The sequence below is a fragment of the Saccopteryx bilineata genome, chromosome 5 (assembly GCF_036850765.1).
Source record: "Saccopteryx bilineata isolate mSacBil1 chromosome 5, mSacBil1_pri_phased_curated, whole genome shotgun sequence".
In the NCBI taxonomy this organism is placed as follows: domain Eukaryota; kingdom Metazoa; phylum Chordata; class Mammalia; order Chiroptera; family Emballonuridae; genus Saccopteryx; species Saccopteryx bilineata.
The window spans coordinates 108,055,218-108,074,313 of NC_089494.1; the positions used below are offsets into that span (position 1 = coordinate 108,055,218).

General features: G+C 39.4%; 1 protein-coding gene and 1 non-coding gene across 8 annotated transcripts in view; both read left to right on the forward strand.

Annotated features, from left to right (window-relative positions):
* Positions 1 to 19,096, forward strand: part of NCKAP5 (NCK associated protein 5) — a 1,181,736-nt gene that overhangs the window by 1,029,088 nt on the left and 133,552 nt on the right. The window lies entirely within an intron of this gene.
* Positions 10,846 to 10,976, forward strand: LOC136307259 (small nucleolar RNA SNORA51). The gene has a single exon (XR_010725917.1). It is a non-coding gene; the product is annotated as a small nucleolar RNA SNORA51 (small nucleolar RNA).

The following is a 19,096-nucleotide window of genomic DNA, read 5'->3' on the forward strand; positions in this document are numbered from 1 at the left end:
TATAACTGTGATTATTATTCCAAAAACTGGTCCAAGTATCAGGTAGACACCTGGTAGTAGAAATTAGGCCCATGAGGTAGAGAAATATGGGACAGGAGACTTCTGTTTTTGTTTTTATTATAAAGCATTATGTAACACTTGATTCTAAAACTTTCATGTATTTTACTTGCATACGGTAAAATCAATTGACATGAAATGAACTGGCAGCTAAAGATTCAAAGGGAAACTATGAGAATAGGGCTTTGATGAGTGTAACTACTTGAGTGAAAATTGGAATGAAGGAAAATGAATCAGTCTACTAAAGGTAGAGAAATGAAAAAATCAACACCAACTTCCCCAACTATGGAAGGATTTAAACAAGTTGATATAAGAGAAAAGAGTAAAAATACAAGTAAATAACACTAAGAATTAGAAAATGGTGTGAACTAAAGACAAGGAGAGTTTTATACCAGTAAAACTGAACGTATAATGTTCTAAGGAAAATAAATTACTGCAGGGAAGGTAGGAAACCTTAGCCGACCAGCCACCACAGAGCAAAGCTTCAAGGCAAAGCTTCTTCTTGTCCCTAAACCAAGCGGCAGACAGTGTCACAAGAGTATACTATGCATTCTTTTCAACACAGGTCATTTTTTTCATTATTTCAACTATTTCAAATGGAAAGTTTCCCAAATCATTTTACAAAGTTAACCCAGACACTGTCACTTGACAAGCGGATCCCACATGAGCACAAAGGATAAGTCTCTAATTCATGAACTGCAGGAAAATTTCAATTCTAAACATTGGCAAATAACACACCATGGAGACTTTCTTGCATTCCAAGACAATCCTTCCCTATGAAACTGTTACTGTGAACAACAAAACTGTCACCAAAGCAAGGCAGCATGACTCCACTGCTAACCACAGCTAAGACTCAGTGATTGCCCAGGTTTTCTTTGCCTGATGATCTGGGAGGAGAAAGGGGTGTGGCCTTCTTCAACCTGCCTCTGATGGGGTGAAGTTCACAGAGAAGTGTAACTTATGTTGAGAAGCAGGATTTAATACAGTCTTTATCTGGCTTTTAGTTCTAGTTTGCTGCTACTGCCAGCACCATTCTGTTTCTCCACTTCCACCAATGCCCACTTCCCTCAAGTGGCTCTTACAGTGATGGCAAACAGTGACCATCTTGGAAAGATGTGTTCATAGCCTAATGAGCACATTGGTAAAATATGTATGTTTCTATATTCACGGAGAGAGGAGGGTGAAGACTAAACCAGCTCCCTTTAATCAATAGAACTTTATGTCACATGTTTCAAAAGGTTAATAATGAACTAAAAGCAAGACAAAACAGAATGGCTTGATGTTTACACCCTTGAAAAATCACCATGAAATCTTTAGAGATGTTTATGTCCATTTCTTTTTTGCTCTTATCAAATTCTGCGGGACTCCTTGTTTCAAATATATATATAGGACTTCTTTTTAAATAGACATTTTTTTCTTTCAAATTTAAACACTTGTGAATAAATGACCTATCCTTTTATGTATATTACAGAGCAGTTCTGGGAACAGGTGACAAGTGGTGGGAGAGAGTGTCTTGAGAATACTCAGTGTTCGAGAAAGCCTTGTAATCATGCTGCAGGAAGGAGTTGGGACATGAGGTTCCCAGCCCCTAACTTCTGAACACTCTCCTTTCTTCCTGCAATCGGGACCTTACAAACATCAATGTATTGTTTTTAAAAATCTAAGTATATATGAAAAGTTAATTATTCCCAAGCAAAATTTATTCTATGGTACAAAGAAGTAGAACAAAAAATGAATTCCATTAATATAATCCTCTACATTAAGTAAGTAAAGAAAAAATTCATATGATCCTCTTTATGACTGCCAGAAATTACATTTTATTACCTAGTTAAAAAGAAAATAATACCTTAGCAGCGGCTAGAAGATGCCTGATGATAGTTTTCTATTAGAATCCTACATTAGGTATCATTTTCAATTTGAAGTGTCAAAGACTTTCAATTAAAATAAAAATAAAAATTTGCTATGTAATATATATTAAATATATTAAAATATGTTAATTTTAATATACTGATCAATCCAAAATGAAATAAGTGGCATATATATTGGAAAGATATACACATTTCTGAATAATGTGATCAAAGAAGTCTAAGAATGTTATCAGAAAAACTTTTTAAACAATTAAGAAAATTTTTCAATGTGTAATATGAAAGTATAAAAAATCTATGCCATTTTACGTATCAGTAATAACTAATTAGAAGATTAATAGGAGAAATCCATTAAGAGTAACAATAATAAAAGCCATAAAATACCTGTATATGATTCCGTTTCAGAGCTTTATAAATCAGGCAAACTATATATGTCAGGCAAACTATGAAATTGTAAAGGACAGTAAAATATATATAATATAGAAGGGATACAATTTCATGGGTGGGAAGACTCTACAATGTAAAGATAATATTAACTTCCCAAATTGATGGAAATGCAATAAAATCCTATTAGGCTATTTTATGGACATGGACAAGAACTGAAATATTTTGAAAAAGATAATATGAAGAGGGCACTTGCCTACCAAATTTCAAAACAAATTAATACTGTGATATTAGCTCACAAATTGAACAGTGAAATCAACAAAATGTTTCCAGAAATAAGGTTTAAATGGGAGTTTTGTTTATGATAGATATTTTAAATCAATAGAGGAAATGATATACATGCATCAATATATTTTAAAAATAGTTTATAACCTTAACTCATAGCACAACCAGAAATAAATTTCATATGGATTAAAGTATTAAATATAAAAATATATAGGAGAATGGTTTTATAATCTTTCGATAGGTAAGTCAGAAAAAGTAAACAAATGGGACTACAGCTATGCAAAAGATATCATTATTAAAATAAAAAGACAACCCACTTTATGGGAGAAAATATTCACCATTAATTTGATACAGTGTTAATAACCAAATTTTATTTTTTAAAAACTTATAAAATTCAACACCAAGAAGACAAACAATACAACTAAAAAGTGGGTAAAGGACCTGAATAGACACTTTCCAAAGAGTACATACAGATGGCCAATAGGGATATGAAGAAATGCTCAACATCACTAATCATCAGAGAGATGCAAATTAAAACCACAATGAGATATTACCACATACCTGTCAGAATGGTGCTCATCAACAAGTCAACACATAACAAGTGCTGGAGAGGATGTGGAGAAAAGGGAACCCTCCTGCACTGCTGGTGGGAATGCAGACTGGTGCAGCCACTGTAGAAAACAGTATGGAGTTTTCTCAAAAAATTAAAAGTGGAACTGCCTTTTGACCCAGTCCCACTTCTAGGAATATAGACTAAGAATCCCAAAACATTAATTCAAAAGAAGAAATGCACCCCCATGTTTATGGCAGCATTGTTTACAATAGCCAAGATCTGGAAACAGCGCAAGTGTCCATCATTAGACAAGTGGCTAAAAAAAGGTATGGTACATTTACACAACGGAAAACTACCCAGCTATAAAAAAGAAAAAAATATTACCTTTTGCAACAGATTATTATGCTAAGTGAAATAAGCCAGGAAGAGAAGAATGAATATCATATGACCTCACTTGTATGTGGAGTCTAATGAACACAATAAATTGAGGAACAAAAGAGAACAGTGGCCTAGTCACAGGGAACACGTGGACAGCTGTCAGAGGGAAGGGGAAGAAGAGACAGGATCAAAGGTGAAGGGATTAGCCAAAATCATATGTGCATGACGCATATATACAGAGCAGGGTAGCAATAGCCAGAGGAAAGCGGGTGGAGGTAGGCAAAGAGGTACAGGGGGTGGAAGGAGACTCTGTGTGGGCACGGGGGGCATGACATAGTATGGAGATGGTGTTATATTGAGTTGCATTCTTGAGATCATGTTGACACAATAAATTAAAAAATAAAATTTTAGAAAAGAAAGAAAATCCAGAAACCAGAGGAGATGACTGGTATATTAAATGCAAATCCAAACCAACCAAATAAAAGCAAACTTTATTGCAGAAGACATCATAAAGTTTAGAGACCAAAGGCTGGAAAATGTTTCCAGTCTTAATATTTATACTGTATCAAGAGGCCCTATAATTCAGTAACCTCATTTGGCCATTTTTCTAAATGACCAAAACCTTTGGAGAAGGAAAGGTCTCTGCAAAGATTCAAAGTAAACATTCCCATAGAAAACTTGTTGCATAGGAAAAAACAAACAAACAGATACCCAATGAATAATCCAGTGTATCAGTAATAAGTAATCAGATAAATAGTACAGAGTTCCAAAATATTCTGTTAAAAAATTTTGTTACAGTTTTCAAGAACAAGATATATACAGTGGTACCTTGTGATATGAGTTTAATTTGTTCTGTATCCGAGCTCGTAAGTCAGTCAACTCGTATATCAAACACATTTCTCCCATTTAAAATAACTGAAATAGATTTAATCCATTCCAGCCCTGTGAAACATCCCCAAACCATCCTAAATTATGGAAAAAGACATGTTTTTAATTAAGAAACATACATGTATACTTACCAATGCATAACAAAATATATGAAATAAAAAAAAGTGTTATTTACTACAAATATTGATCGACTTACGACCTATGCAACTTATGACCATTCGACTTTATGACCACAATCGCTAGCCATGACTGCTCCACATCTGGCAGCGCAAGCGTTGCCCAGCTGGGCTTACGACAGTGTGGACCAGCTTCCGGCAGCACTACCATCTCCGCATGCACCATTTCAACTGTTATCCCAGACTCGGTACAGCAATTTGTGTTTTGTGTCTTGGATATTTTTCATCAAACCCCTCCCAAGATGTTTACTAAGAGGAAATTATCTTTGCAAATATTAAACCAGTTATACTGGTAATGCAGTGTTTTACTTAAACCTGACGAATATAAAAATAAAGAAACAAAATGGTGCAATGATACAAATGGCATAAAATGAATAAAGAAAATTATGATATATAACATTAATGAAAGAAAATTATGATAAAATATGACTTAAAGATTTTTATAACATCATTTCACAGTACTGTACATATAGCCTACTCAATTTACGACCAAATCGTGTTACGACCTGTCTGTCAGAACCAATTGTGGTCATAAGTTGAGCACTAGCTGTACTGTATTCTTACCTTGGAGACAGACGAGTGCGGCTAATGGAGGTGAATGGAGGAGGAGGAGGAGGGAGAAAGGGATGCAGGCACTGTAGACACGTAAACTAAAACTGCACTTTCTTTACTTAAAATAAAACCACAAAAACTTAATTGTAGAAAAATGCACTTTCTTAACTTAAGCTTAACCTAAGCTTAACATTACATATTTTTCATTTAATCATCACCTGTTTTCGCCTTTTTGGCTGCACTTTTGGCACTTTCACTTGCAGGACTTTTGAATAAAAAATCTATCCAAAGAGGTTTGCTTTTGCCTGCCTTTTAAAATGTTATGGAAATGTGACAAACAAGTGTCATTAAAAAGTGCTGAAGCACGACCAGTTGAAACTTTTTCTGGGTGTTTCTTTTCAATGAAACTTGAAAGCTTCTCCCACATTGCCAGCATGTCTTTAATTTCACTTGTAGAAATCACTTCCTCCGACTCTACCTCCTCCTCACTACTAATCTCTGCAGAAGCTCCATATGTTGCATCATCTGTAGCTCCTTCAACTCCTCAGTTGAGAGTTCCTCCTCATGTTCCTTGACAAGCTCATTCACATCACCCTCATCTACCTCCAGACCATCGACTTTCCGAGGGACACAATCCTCCAACTCTTCTACCTCAGTCTCGGTCTCTGGTTCAAATCCTTCGAAGCCCCTGTCTGCAGCAACAGCAGGCCATAACTTTTTCCATGCCAAGTTCAAGGTTCTTCTTGTAACCTCTTGCCATGCCAAGTCAATAATGTGTAACCATATCACGATGTTATAGTGATCTTTCCAAAACTCTCAAAGGATTAGATTTGTATTCTCAGTCACCTCAAAGCAGCGGCGGAACAAGTGTTTGTGTAAAGTTTTTTAAAGTTGGAAATGACCTGCTGATCTATAGGTTGCAAGATTGAAGTCATGTTGGGTGGGAGGTAGAGGACTTTCACGAATTTGAACTCATCAAGAATGTCATCTTCAAGACAAGGTGGGTGGGCTGGAGCATTTTCAAGGATTAGTAATGCTTTCATCAGGACTTTATTTTCTTGAAGATATTTCTTCACTTCAGGACCAAAGACGAGATTTACATATTCAATAAAAAACTGCCATGTAACCCATGCCCTAGCATTGGTGCGCCACATAATCTGCAGTTTTTCTGTAAGAAACTTGTGAGTCTTAAAGGCTTGAGGATTTTTGGAATGATACACTACCAGTGGCTTTACTTTACAGTCACCACTAGCATTTGCACACAATGCAAAGGTCAGATGGTCCTTCATGGGTTTATGGCCTGGCAGCTTCTTCTCCTCTGTGGTGATGAAATTCCTCGGGGGCATTTTTTTCCAAAACAATCCTGTTTCATCACAGTTGAACACTTGTTGGGGGATGTAGCCTTCCTTTGCAATAAGCACAGCAAAACGTGGGATGTACTCCTCAGCTGCCTTAACGTCAGCACTCACAGCTTCACCATCCTCACCACTGAGTGGATGCCAGATCTCTTCTTGAAATTTTCAAACCAGCTGTGACTTGCCTTAAACATATCTTCTGCTTCCTCTTTTGAGGTTGATGTTTCTTTCTTCTTCAAGTTGCTGTAAATAATAGGTGCCTTTTCGCATATTACAGTCTCCATCACTGTATCTCCTGCCAGCTCTTTCTCTTTCACTCACACCAGCAGAAGCTTCTCCATTTCTTCATGGATATTTGTCCTTAATTGGGTCAGAATTGTAGTTCCTTTTGCGGGATTTACACTTTTGATGGCATCCTTTTGTTTAAGGATGGTACAAATTGTAGATGTATTGCGGTTGTACGGCCTTGCCAGTTCAATCACTCGTACACCATGCTCATGTTTTTCTATTTTTTCTTGCTTTACTTCTATCGACATCATTCTCTTCTTCTTCTCACCACTGTCCTTTACCTTCTTCGGCCCCATGATAGCACACACAAAAATTAGTAAAAAATGCAAAAATGATGCAAAAACGAATACAGTGCATGAGATTCGACTTGATTCTGCGGGTAACACGTGAGGAAGAACGAGATGCTGGTGTTGTGCTGCCAATACTGGACCCGTGCGCCATCGCGCCAACTAGCGGCAGCTTCCGGAATCATGACTCCTATCTCGGAATTTCGCTCGGATCTCAAACAAAAATACGGACCGAGTCGTAGCTCATATCTTAAAAAAAAAAAAAAAAAAAAAAAAAAAAAAATTGTATGTTGGTCTGCTCATATCTCAAGGTAGCAGTGTACCATGAAATTAGGAGGCTGCACAGGGAGCATTAGGGTTGATCAGGCAGAGGGGAGGAGGCAGGGGAAAATATGGGCATGGTTTTTCATGGTTTATTTTGTAAGGGACTGGTGAGGCATCGTAAGCAGGCTTAGGATGGCTGATTTGAATAATTTCAGTAGGTTTGGGTGTAGCTTTTCACAGTTTCAGCTACTCATGGTCAGTGATGGTCCAAAAATATTAAATGGAAGATTCCATAAATAAGCAATTCATGTTTTAAGTTGCTTGCCTTTCTGAGTAGTAAGGTGAAATCTCTCGTGTTGTCAAGCCCAGGCTGTGAATCATTCCTTTGTCCAGAATATCCATACTGTTGGTGCTCCCTGCCCCTCAGTCCCTTAGTGGCCATCTTGGTTATCAAATTGACTGCTGTGGCACTACAGTGCTTGTGTTCAAGTCACCCTAACACCACATCATAGTGCCTACATCACTTCCCTCCCCTCATCTCATCATAGGCTCTGAGTCATCTCACATCTCACAAGAAGAAGGGTGGGTACAGTATAATAAGATATTTAATTAAATATTTTGAGAGAGAGAGACTACATCCACATAACTTTTATTACAGTATGTTATTATTATTGCTCTATTTTGTTATTAGTCATTGCTGTCCATCTCTGACTGTGCCTAACTGATAAATTAACATTTATCATAGATACATATATATATATAGGAGAAAGCACATTGTGTGTATATATATATATATATATTGTAAGAACACAATTTTATATTTTATATTTTTTTAAATTAAAAAAACCATTGAATACTACTTATCGTCTTTGTATTCTGTTGATTTTATTCTTCTAACATTGAACAACTTTAGGAAGTGATTGATCAGATGATCAATGTATACACTTGTCAGCCCAGTGAGAGAAAAGTTGCTTTGCATTGTTTTCACTTCTGGTGGGAGCAACATTAAGATACATTGAGGTACTCAGTAGACGGTTTGAATAAACTCATCGGTGCTATTACCTCTGTGGTATGATTTAGGGAGTGACTCAGTCCCCCCAAATATTCCTATATTTGTTGTTGGCCACAGAGCGCACCCTCCATGTTGGTTCTTTGTTCCTTGGATAGAGATGCTGTTTAGTCTCCTGGGTTCCTGGTGCACTGCAAGGGGGAAATTGCATGCCATTATCTGTCCCTAGCTTCTGAGCATAAGTACCAGCCACGCCAATAAGCCAATTTAATCTCCCAGCTTCCCTTCAAAAAGCAAACAAAACAAAACAAGCACAAAAAAAAAACAAAACAAAACTGGGTGTCCTCACTTACAAGAACTTACTGTCGTTTCTCTTTCTTTCTTTCTTTCTTTCTTTCTTTCTTTCTTTCTTTCTTTCTTTACTTCTCTGCATCTGGTTGAAGATAATTTTTAAAACTTGGAAAGGTGTTGAAAAGAGTCAAGTGGGAATGGATTTTTTTATAAATCTGGGGTGGAAGAATGAAGGGCACTGAAAAGAAGTGAAACTCAGACATCAGAAAGGCACCTCCCTTCTGCTGGGAGAAGGGAGCAGCCTGCTTGTGGGAGAAGAGCAGAAAGCCTGCAGCTGCATCTGTAATGTCTTTGGGCTGCTGTAGGAACAAGGACCTGAAAGCCAACATCACTAGTCATAAAATCGGAAAATTTGGCCTGAGTACCAGATGGAATAAGTAAATGCCTCTTGTGTGTGTATCAATAGCCACAGGGCAAATGTAATGATATATGTGTGTGCTACTGGAATCATACACTGGAGGGATTGGGGAAGTTTTTCCTGATACTGTTCTCCTCTGAGGTCCCTGTGCCAGCAGCCTCAGAGTCCCCTGGCAACATGTTAGGAATGCAAGTTCCCAGGTTCCCTATAGACTAAGTCAGAGAGCCAGGAGGGGCCCAGCGGTCTGGGTTTCCTCCAGCCCCCAGTGGTTCTGATGCACACTGTAGGTGGAGAACTCCTACACTAGATCAGGGATCAGAACACAGCTTTTCTGTAAAGGGACAGGTAGTAAGTATTTTAGTCTTTGAAGGCTGTATGGTATCAGAACTACTCCCTCTGCCATAGTAGGCTAGAGCAGCTATAGGTACCATATAAATGAGTGAGTGTGGCTGGTTCTTTAAAATTGTATCTATAAAAACAGGGATTTGGCCTATAGGCTGTGGTTTATAAACCCCTGTTCTTGATAATAACAGTCATTCCTTGTTATCTCTTATGGAACTAGGATGATGCTTTTTATATATCCTTTCATTTATTTCCCCAGTTTACCATTAGGTGGGTGTTCCTGACCTCACCTTATAGACAATGAAATGAGCTTCATACCTTCCCAAAGGCATTCCAGAATTCCAGTTAGCAAGCTGGAATCCAAGCCTCATTTTACTGTGAAGACCATGGTGTTTACTTTGATGTTGACACCAAATATTAGACAATATTTATAATATTAATAATTGTAGTAAAATGTAACCAACATTTTCTTCATTCGATGAGCTGACTTTATTGTTTTAATAAAAATATTCATAAATGCTTTTCTCTAGTTTTTGTTCCCTCAGTCGCCATCCCCCATTTTTTCTGTAAGACATGAAGGCTCTCGGTTATGTTGAGATGACACAACCCTCCTGGACTCCACCGTGAGAGGACAGACCTGCCTTTCAGAGTGCTCCCAGACCAGGCCTGCCCGGCCTCCACATGGGGCTCCAAAAGGCACTGGGGAATGGGGCATCTCAGGCAGGCCCCTCAGGGAAGGTGGAGCAGGAGAACACTGACAGGAACACGACTTCCCAGTCTTGCCGTGCACATGAACCAGCAATCACCTGTGGGAAGAAGGCTGTAGGAGGGCTCACCTCTAAGAGATGGTTGCCTGCTGGGACTGGATCACATTCATATGCCGTGCACTGTAAGGTGACCTGGGGTGGTGACTGTTGTCACTCCCTGTGCCCCACACAGCTGAAAGCACTACCTTCAGCCTATCCTTCCATTCTCATAGGGAACCATTACTATGTTACAAATGATAAATAAAATAACATAGTGGATAGATCCCACAGCTTGGAACTGAACTTGAGTCTGACTTCAAAGGGACTGTTTCAACTATTATATCACAGTGTTTTCCCTGTGAACCAGAAATAGGGGCAGGGGCAACCTTGGACCATGCCCCACTTTGTAAAACCCAAGTGACAGCTCCGATAAATCTCAGAAACAAAGCTGAGGTGCATTTACCTGTCTTTCTGAGAAGCCCCTATTCAAAAACAAAAATCAGAAAGCGGGTCAACGCAAAAGTCAGAGAATCCTATGAACCATTTAGTCTGATCATCACTGCTTCTCATGGAATCATTCTGCACAGCACAGAGGTTAAGCACACACACCCTGGGGCCAAACTCTCTACGTTTTTATCTTGAGCAAGTGATTTTACCTTTCTCTGCCTGTTCCTTCGTCTGTAAATTGTGGTTAAAAACCATGCCCAGGCCTCCCAGTGCTTACCGCAGGCTGTGTTCTTACACTGACTGTACAGAAAGAGGAGGCAGAGTAAACCCACCCATCTACACCTCAGCCCTGGCCCTTTGCCTGGTCTGTATTGTGAATGGGGGGACATGGGGTTCGGGAACAAAAACAACCATGCCCACCTTGTAAGGAAGTGGTGAGGATTGAAATTACCCATGAGGACCTGGGCCAAGCCTGACACACAGTAGCTGCACAGTTTACTGATGCAATTATAGTTATTTTTACATGACTGTACCAGCACACTCTGTCCGAGCCAGACTGGCAGACATCTGGATAGTTATTCGACACCCTTTTTATGTGGTCTTCCATGAGTACATGACGAGCCGTCACCAGGTTATCAGCACCTGTGGGAGCACCTGCAGTGCACATTTGTCCCTAAGTACAAGCTCCTCTCTCTGCTGGCCTCTGCTTTTGTCGTGACCATTCCCAGCTTGCACAGTGCCCACTGCAGGATAGTGCTGACGAAGGCTTTGTTGGACAAAGCTGAACTGAACTCAGCTCTCAGCTGCTAGGGGATCTCCCACTTTCTTTTTTATTCCTTGCTGCTCTTCCCTCTTGTTGTCTCTACCTGCTTGATCACAGATTTTCCACAAGCCTGGCTTATGGGCCCAAGTTTCATTAAGGTACTCTCAAAGAGCAGTAGCTCCGAGTGGGGTGGTGCTATACCTTGGAAAGGGAGTACTCGGGCCATATTGTTGTTTATACAATGTTGGGAAGCACTGCTGACATTTCTGGCCCGGAGGCAAGGATGCCAGACCTGGTCCCTTGCACCTCACTGCCTCATAGGCCCTGCGAGGCCTTCATGTGCTCTCATGAGTATCAGAGCAGAGACTTGGACTCCGTCTTACATAGAAACTCAAAGTACTCTTGATGTGGTTTTAACAGAAGCTGAATTTTCTCAGAATTACTCAAGAGAAAAATTGAACTTTGTTTTATTTATAATTTTACCTGTTTAAGAAAAGCACATTTTTTTAATGACAGAAACAGAGAGACAGAGACAGATAAAGACTGACTGGAAGGGAGAGAGAAAGTATCAATTCTTTGTTGCGACACCTTAGTTGTTCATTGATTGCTTTCTCATATGTGCCTTGCCTGGGGGGCTACAGCAAACCAAGTGACCCCTTGCTCAAGCCAGAGACCCCGCACTCAAGCTAGCGACCTTGGGGTTTGGAACCTGGGTCCTCTGTGTCCCAGTCCGATGTTCTGTACACTGCGCCACCACCTGGTCAGGCAGAAAGACGCATCTTGATTGCATGGGCACTTGATGTATTTGAGTCACCAGCACAAGAAACCTGTAGAAGTCTGTATGTATAGCTGCTGTATTGGTGACACTTCCACTCTGCAGGCATCTGACCACTTCGTTATACCCAGGGCCAACCTTTTAATAAAGCAAGCCTTTCAAGAGATAGCAGTCAGCCCTGCCATGCTCATTCTTTTCTGTGCAATAGGTTATACTGCCTATGAATAGCATTTGGTAGACAGTAAATTAGAATTTAAAAAATATTTGTTTACACAGGACATTAGGTCTATTGATAGGTTGAGAACCATTGTCTTAAACAAAATAACTCTTCACCATGAGATATCCACTTTTAGCTTGACAGAGACCCGGCCCAAGCTAAGAAGTTAGATTTGTTTTTGTTAGTGTTGGCCTCATGTGCCTCAAATAAAATTTTGAAGCAGGGATTAAGATTTTCCAAAAATATTTATTTCTTCTGTTAATGGAAGGGTAGCAATCAGAGTATTTCTTCCCCTGTATTTTTAACAAACCCAGAATGGCCTTTTTTCCTCACTTTCTCATCTGTAACTCTGTTCACCTGGGCATAGTAGAGTCTGAATGAATGGGAATACTTCTGCTACTCTTGCAATTCTATTACTGCTCATTCCTATAGCAAATCCGAAATGTAACTTTTCTTTTAAACCTAAAAAATCTCACTGACTTTTATTATGGGTTACAAACATGATTTTGGCTTGAGAAGCAATTATCATTCCAATATTATGACAAAGCACAAGGCATGTAATACAAATAAAAGTACAATCTAGTGTCACCAGGTCACCTCCAATAGTCTCCTGGTTGAAACCATGCTGAGGAATAAAATAATAGCCCAGCAGGCCCTTCCTGAATACAATATGCTTAAACAACAGGTGTGCTGGTTAATTGTTTTCTCATCATGGTGCATATTTCACACCCCATAACTCCCAAATGAAATACCAAAAGAATACATAAAATTAAATGATTCAGAGATCTAAAGGGTTTATGCCTTTTATGATAGAGTGGGAATCCATTGAAATCTTTAAAAGGAACTGTAACTATAATTGTTATTATTAATATCCCCTAAATATGTAATATTTATTTTTGCTTAAAAAATTGACACTTGAAGTGAAGATGACAACCACACACACAAAACCACATGCACAGTCAGTGAGGGTAAAGCAATCCATACTTGTATTTTATAAAAAGAAGAGATTAATTACTTCACATTTTCCTTGAAATGAGCATTTGAAAACTTCACAGAAGTGTAGCATTATGGGACAATGGCCTTTTGTTCTTCTGTTGCTATTTTCAAACTAGTTTTTGACCTTTGCAAGTGAGAACTAGAGCATGACTATCTAGAAGGGACTGAATAAGCAATCACACTTGTAGTCACTCTCTTTGCTGCACACATCACTCCATTTATTTCAAGCCAGATGGACCTAACTAAAGTTATGTTAAGTGATTTTAGCACGTAAGTATGTTGTATAAGATTCTGTGTTACCATCTGTTGTGAAACCAACTGTTTTGCTGGCATAAATCCATATGGCTTACCTCTCCCATCCCATTATAAGACCAGGGATGGCAGTTAAATTGAGCAACAGTGTAACTTGAAACAGTTAGTCAAGTAACACACCTCTATTGTATTGAATTCTAAAATGTTTCTTTTCTCTTGCATATGATGTGCCCTCTGTTATAGTGGTTTGATACTGGTACCTTTGGGGTCCTTGTGGAAAAGCCCTGTCTCTGTTAAGTGAATTTCAATTGACTTTGCTGAGGATGTGAAATACGGTATGTAGAGATAAAATCAGCTATGTGATGTAACTAGAGAGGCCATTAATGCTTTAACTCTTAGTCACCTCCTGCCTACCCCCACCCCATTCCACTGGTTTTGTCTTCTTTTTAAGGACAGGCTCAGCAATGCAGACATGTGAATTGTAACATTAACTAAGCTTGTAATAAACTGTGCCATCCCTTATTAGCATGCATTAAATTTGGGTGGATGGTTATCCTGGAAGTTTATATTAAATTTGGTTGCTTACCTAGAACATGTTATGCTTCATTAGCCACTCACCTATGTAGAGACACTGGAGAGAGGGCTAATTTGTCCGTGTCCATGGATAGTGCAAGGACAACCATAATATTATGAATTACAGTCCACTTAACTGCACTTGCAGTAGAGAAAGTTGGCTTCAAGATATCATCCCACTGAAATCAATATTGGTTCAAATATTTCTAATGTGCTGGCCTGCCTGAGACCACTTTTGCCTTTCAAACTTGTTCCTTTTGGCTGACATTTCAAGTTGACTCATTGAGTTAGTTGAAATAGGCAAGGTTATACCATGGTAACAAACAACTGCAAAGTCTCTATGGCTGAAAACACAAAGATTTATTTCTTACCCATGTTATATGGCTCTTTTGAGCCAACAGGGGAGCTTGGCACAGTTTAGATACTCAGGAGACATGACTGATGGAGGAGCCCCCATCTCAGGCCAAGAAGGAAAGAATTCTGGGAGATCTTATGTCATTATTAAAAATGCTCTGGCCTGGTCTGGAGCATTCCTCTTATAATTCATTGGTCAGAACTAGTCACATGGCCATACCCAACCACTGAGGGGTCAGGAATCACAGCAGACGCGTTCCCCAAAGGACAGAGAATTACACACATTTGGCAAGCAGCACTCATGACCACCACATGCAATAGACACCCTCCCACTTTCTTTTCTCTACTTTGGAAATAGGAAGCCATCTATGTAGTTTCTCAGCTCCCCTTTCTCTTAGGAAAGTCCACTTATACCTAGTTCTGGCCTATGAGGCCTGAATGGGAATCACTGTGGGAGATTTATGGGAAGGTCAGACACTGCTGTGGTGTTCTTTCTTTCTTCACTTTTACACCTTCTTCCTATCTGGAGGTGGAGACAGTGCCAGGATAAATAGCTGCCATCTTGGCATGAGCTTCCCCCCCCCAAGAAAAGAAAGATAGTGGAGCAGAGCAAAAATATGGGAAGAGTTTGGTTCACCATGGAACCCCAATACCAGTTCTGGACTGCGAACCTCTGAGCATCTCGCTGTATGAGAAATATAAACTCCCATAAACTTAAGACACTGTAAGTCAGACTTTCTTCATTTTGTTTGTTTGTTTTTTGGAGGGAGGGGGCATGCAGCTGAATACAGCCCTAGACAGTCCTTCTTTATTTTGAACTTTATAAGGAAAACATCTTATTTAGAAGGATGTGTTACCCAAAATCATTTCAATAAAAATTAGAATATGGTTAGGAGATTTCTAATACATGAACCTGTAGACTACTTTTGTCAGTTGGTCCTTTTGGCTGGCATTTCATATTAGCTCATTTATCAGTCAGGGTAGTCTAGGTTGTGATGCAGCAACAAGCAACCCTCCAAATCCCAGTCCCCATGAACCTCTAGACTCCCTGCTGAGTGAGAAAACAAAGCCTGTACGCTTACGCCCTGAATGTCAGTTTGCCTATTTTGTACAGCTAGTGAGATACTGACTAATATTGTCTCACTTATTCTTCAATTTCAAAGGTTGTGCTACCTGCAATCTGTGAATAACTTCAGGTTTTCTTACAAAGAGCTATCTGAAGAGGCGACTCTATAATATGATACTTTGCTAAGAGTTCCCAAGTGTAATTCTCATGATCTACTCCAACCATCTGAAAGGGAAAATAACTGCTAAAAATGTTTTATAACGTTTTTCTTTCTCTTCCCTCTTTCAAAATGAAGACCTTTTTAAAAGAAATGCTTCAGTAATATAAAACTCCCATTTTGTGGCTTTAAAAAGTCCTGTTTTCATGTCTTTTTGATGTGTACCAGAGATACTTGTAGAAGAAAGTCTGTTAGAAATGAAATAAAGGATGGTGAGAGAGTGAACTGTGGTTCTGGAAACTTTATGAATGCCTCGAAACCAGCTATGAGAATCCCAGCCTATCCGGAGAATTTTACAAGATGTGGGAGAAGTCTCTCAAAATGCAGAACACCTTAGAGAACAGAAACTGTAGCTTATTCAACACTAACCTTGACCAATTCATGTAATGTCATGTGAATGAATGAGTGCCTCCACGCTTGAGAATTCAGGACCTTGAACATCTAAACAGAAGTAGAGTAGCAAAAAATTATCTGTATTTCTTTCTCTCTCCTTCCACCTTCCTTCCCATCCCCATTCTCTCTTTAAATTTTTAACAGATTTAGTGAATGACTTCGACAAAAAAAATCTAATGAGAGCCTCCTCTAAAGCACTGTTAGATTCCTTGCTCGTCACCACCCTCACTCCCCAGGACAGCACTCTGCTTTATGACCATTTATTGACCTCTAATACCTTTATTGACTATTGTCTCATCTTTGCCTCCTACAGGCAAAGGGTGAGAGTTAGATAATAGTATTAATTTTCCAGACATCTGCACATGTGTTAATGGCCTTTTGAAGTTTGAAAATAGTTTCTCTATGAGCCCACCACAGGGCTAAAATGCCATTAAGGTCTAGATTGCAACAATACATAATCATCGCTGCTGTAAGAGCCTGGCTTGGCAATGAGAAGAAAGTTCATTTATTTTAGTGGAGATTCAAGTCAATGTGAGTACCTTGCCCAACCAGGGCCAATGCCTCCAGGCTCTGCAGGTAAATGCAGGACTCAGGGACTCAGGATGGTTGAAATTTACCCATCACTGTTCACATGTGGACAGTCAGAACCCTGAGAGAAGTTCTCCATGTCACATGCAACATGAGAGGGAAGGTGGAGGAGCAGTGAGGTGATTGGGGTTCACACATGTGTTTTAACCATGTTCCATACTTTAATATCAAAGAAGCTTGTAGCCCCTTTGCAGAAAAAAGATGCCTTTAACTACATAAAATAAAAGATATAGGATTATAAAAGAAACCACCAATTATATCAAGGTACAGTTACTAAAATATTCAAATGTATATGGGATAAGAAAACCAGTGCTTCATGGCTAAAGCATGAAGCAATGTGCTCAATGGGCAGTGCTCAGTTATTAAGCAGTGATTCCACCACACCGTATTTGGAGGTATTTTCAACAATTTTAATGTAACATGAAGATGTCTGTGTTGGGCAAATAAGCTTGTAAAATATGATTTTTATGTTTGCTCACTTTTACTTTTAAAAATGGCCACTGCCCAGGTATGTGATCTGTGAAACTGCTAATTACCTTCCTGCTTGGGAAGGGCCATTGTTATGCTAATGTTGCTGGAGGAGGGGTTTTTGCACCAAGAAAGTTTGTGAGGAAGAAGAAGCCAAGATGGAAGGGAAGGAGAGAGAAGCCAGTTTTGCAGAATAAGAAGCCATGTTGGCAGATGGGGAATCAGGGGTGATTAAGCTGGTGGGGCCTTTAATTCTAGGAAAACCCGATGTATCAGTGGCTTTGGGAGCCCTGAATGGAAAGGGACATGTTTTCCCTCTGTGTGTTTCTCGCCCACTGGGTACGAGGCTATAATAAAGGAATGGCCCACCAGTTTTTGGCTCCACAGTTTCTTTACCATCTGCCCGAATCTAATGGGAACCTGCACCTGCCTGGCAAGACGATGGTAGCCACAGCTACTGTGATTTCCATTGGACCTCCAGGTTCACAGCTGCTCTGGATTTTATCCATGGATCGCTGGAGCTTCATGCTGAGAAGCCCTAAAAAAATCTTTTTCCTTTCCTAGAGGTTGTAAGTCCGTAGACAGAAGGGCCATTATTTTTATTATTCCTCCCATGTAGAATGTAATATTAGACTTTAGAAAGTATTTGGACAATTATGCGTCCTATTTGACACCACCGTGACCATTAGCGGAGCACGTACCCTGAGTCGTGTCCCCTGGAGTGAAGATGGGTCCTCTGGAAATGACCACGCAGCTTTTCTCTCGGCCCTCTGACAACTAATGACGTGTTGTGGGGCTAGCAGCACTTTGGAAAGTTTGTTCCTCCCTCTTTTTGAAAAGCTACCCAGCCAGGTGTTGGGGACATTATCACCTGCTCTACCCAACTGGGCAGAGTCACAACATAGATGGTACCTGCTTTATAATCTCACATTTGAAACTGTAAGAAAGGAAAGAAAAATTGATTTTGAAGGAGTATTGCATACATTTTCCTTAGGATTCAACTTGGTTCTCCCATGGAACATAGTTTTAAGGGACAGTAAATTCAAATTAACCTCTGTATGAATGTAATTATCAGGAGTTTCCTAAAATGTATGGATAGTAAGATTTAAAACCAGGAGATTTTTTCTTCATTCTTGTAGCATACCAGAGGCTCTGGCTGAGCCTGTCCCATTACATGGTGATAAAGCAGTAGTTCTTAGCCTGTCTGATAAAGTGATTATGGCAGTAGAGAGAAAGAATCTAGTATGGGAATTGATCTACAGGGTCCAATTCTGTAAAAGCCAACACTGATCAACATAAATGCCAATAATGAGATACTACTGAGAACTGCCTAATTCCATGAGATGATTCTGGAGTCGAGTGACAGATTCAAAAAGTAAATGTAAAAAGGAATTTAAGACTCCCAATTGCTCCATTAACTAGCAGCAGACTGCATGGTGCTTTGGTGGCATCTTGATCTAGGCTAAAATTAATTAGAGAGGTTGCAAAAGGATTGTCATATTGTAAGATAGGTGGGACTAATTCCACATGGGGCAATATAATAACAGTTGTTATTTTAGTTATAGTTAGACTTTGCAGTTTAGGGTGAAACTTGGAACTCTTATTTATTTGTATTTGGAAGGCCATGTCCACACAGGGCAGTGGCAAAGGAAGTTGTCAGTTCTTAGAGACTGGTCAGGAAGGGTTGGGGGTAGAATGCTGAAGTCATCCTCTGCCATTTTATACACCTTTACGAATTGTCTGTCTGCCCAGGGTTTTTACTGATCTGGTTCTCAAGTGTGTTTCATGTTAGGAACCATGGACAGCAACAAGACAATTGTCAGCAATTAAATTTTAGGGTTAGAGCAGC